The sequence below is a fragment of the Ammospiza caudacuta genome, chromosome 13, assembly GCF_027887145.1.
Source record: "Ammospiza caudacuta isolate bAmmCau1 chromosome 13, bAmmCau1.pri, whole genome shotgun sequence".
Lineage (NCBI taxonomy): Eukaryota > Metazoa > Chordata > Aves > Passeriformes > Passerellidae > Ammospiza > Ammospiza caudacuta.
In genome coordinates this window covers 22,417,192-22,420,033 of record NC_080605.1, presented here as the reverse complement: position 1 = coordinate 22,420,033, position 2,842 = coordinate 22,417,192, and positions in this window count along the sequence as shown.

Here is a 2,842-nt window from a genome sequence, read left to right as displayed (position 1 = left end):
CGCTCCCGAGCCCTCTCCTCACCAAATCGCCGCCGCTCCCTAGTCCGCCCTGCTGCCGCAAAGACGACCCGGAACCCCTCCCGGGCTACACTCCTCTCCGCCTCCTGCCCCGAGTGCCGATGGGGCGCTCCGGTAGGGGCTCTGCGGGGGTCTTTTCGCCGGGACCTGGGCACGAGAGAAGGCCGGAGAAGGGGACGGGGGTTTGGCGAGCGCCGCCGCCGCCGCCGCCGCCGCCGCCGCCGCCGCCGCCGCCGCCGCCGCCGCCGCCGCCGCCGCCGCCGCCGCCGCCGCCGCCGCCGCCGCCGCCGCCGCCGCCTGCGAGCCCTTCGGGCAGCCCGAGCTCCGCCCCACGCTCCCACGGGCCTCAGCCTGACGGCTCCTAAGCCTGCCAATCACGGCCCGCCTTTCTCCGTCCGCCCTGTCCAATCACAGCCGCCCTTTCAAACCGGAAGCGGTCTCGCCGATCTCAGCCCGCTCAGTCGCGGCTCGCCGCCTCAGACTGGCCCCGCTCGCCCGTACGTCTGAGGCGCCGCTCCCGCCACCGCCGCTTTGGGAGCCGGCGGAGCAGCGTCCCCGCTGCCGCTGCCTCGGCAGGCGCTGTTGCGGACGGGAAGGGCGGCCGGGAGCTTCCAGTTCAGGTCCTGGTCGGGATCAGGTTCTGGTCCAGGGAAGCGGGCAGGCGGTGGGCAGCGGGCGGACGCGGCCACAGCAATGGCGGCGGCGGGAGCAGCGCTTGAGGGGACCGCGGGGAGTCACGGAGCCGAGCGCGGCGGGAATTTGCGGGCTGGGATTGGTGGAGCCGGCAGGCGCCGCCTCGGGTTGTGATTGGCTGGCTGTCCGCCCGTGGGGCATAAATAGCGGGCGTTGGAGCGCGATGGCGTCAGTTCGGCGGTGAAGCTGGGAGCGACGGGAGCTGCGGATGCGCGGTCCGAGGAGCGGCGCTGCGCCAGGACGGGACCCCCGCGGCAGCTGATCCGGGGAGCGCTGGTGAGCACGGACGCGACGCCTGCGGCCGTATCTGGGGCCGGCCGTGTCCAGTTCTTTCTGCCGCGCCCTGCGTGGCTCGGGTAGACGGCGGCTAGTGTGGGGCCTGGAGTGGCGCGGTGCGGGGGGGGGGGCACTGCCTGCTGTCACTGGGGGCTGGAAAGTAGCCGTTTTGCGTTTTCTGGATTTAAAGAAATGTTCAGAATACAAAGAATAAAGCTTGCTTTTTGTATTTTTATTACTTTATTTTGTTTTTACTTGTTATGTTTTTTTTCTTAATTGTGTTATTTTATTATTGCCCGTTTTAATACATCTTTTTGGTTTGATTTGTTTTCTTTACTAGATATCTCATGTTAATTCGGTAAGGGTTGTGGGACTGGGGCTGAAGCACCAGTTGTGAGAGCAGTGGGGACATAAAACCCCAGGGTGTGGAATAATGATTTTGGCATGAGCCAGGCCCAAAACAACGTGGAGTGGTGGAAATGCTGAGGCTAGATAAATGCCATGGGAGGAAGGCATGGAGCTGCAGCACAGGGCCTGCAGGTTATGCCTGGGGGATCCCAGCCCCTGCCCTGTGGTACCAACAAGGGGCTGAGGGTGTGGGGGCTCAGAGGGTTCTAGGGCCCAAGAACCAGCCCAAGAGTGCCTTTTGGGATGGGGGGGGCAGGAGTCCAGTGGCTATTGCCAGCCCCTGGAGCTGCCTGAGGGGAGGTGAGGAGGCCTTTGTGCAGGTGCTGGGCTGAGAGCCAGGGTGAGGGGGAGGGTGGATGTTGAGCTTCAGGCCTCCAGTGTCCCCAGAGTTGGGATGCCACTTAGGGTTGCCACTTAGGGCTGGGTGGGTGGATGGGACAGCTTCTAGAGATACTGAAATTGTAATGATGGCAGTAACTGATTTGTGGCCTTATCAACAGCCCCAAGGTGCAGTGAGAAGCATGAGCAGCTTTTAGCTGCAGCCAGTAGGAAGCTGAGGAGTTGGAGCTGAGGCAGCAGACCTGGAGGAGACAGAAATATGGTAGGGTTTGGTGTAAAACCCCCGTGGGGCTGGGATAGGGATTGCGGAGCGGGGAGGTGAACTGCATGGTTGGAATTGAAATTGCTGTAAGGGCTGTGATCAGAGCTCAAGAATGAGAGCTAAAAGAAAGATCCTGTCCTGAGAAGCACAAGTAGTATTGTGTGGCACTACTGTGAAGATTTAGAGCAGAAAGTGCAAAAGAAGAGCTGGCAGTTAAATAAAGCTTGTGGGACTGGAGCTGAAATCACTGGGGCCGGGGTGGGGACTGCAGTGCTGCAGAAAGAGTCACTGCTACAAGAGATACTCACTGTGGATCTGAGGACTAATCGCAGAATGGGACACAGCTGGAAGAAGAGAGCTGGCAGTAAAATAAAGCTTGTGGGGAAGAGCTAAAAGGGCTGAGATCACTGGGCCTGGTCTTGTCATTGTGCGACTGGAATTGCGGCTTAACACATCGCAGCAACCTTAGGGCTGGTACCTGAAACTGTAGCGTTCTTGCGCCGAGATCACTGTAGGCCCGTGACATGGGTGCAGGGGCTGGGTATTGCCGCTAATAGTAGAACCGGATGTGCGGGGTGGCGAAAGGGAGGCTGGAAGCTTGCGCCTGAAAACCCCGTCGATGGCAGAATATTGTCTGCGCCTGTGATGGCACCTCTTGGGGCGCACTGTGGGGCTGGGAAGTGGACTGCGGGGCTGGCAGCGTCAATGGAAATGGCAAAGGCACTAGACCTGTGAACGGGGCTGTGGGCATCCAGGAGAACTTACGCAGGGGGTGGCAAAGTGACTGGGGACTGCTCGGTGGGGGCTAAAATCACTGCAGGGCTAGCATATGGATGGTGGGGTGGG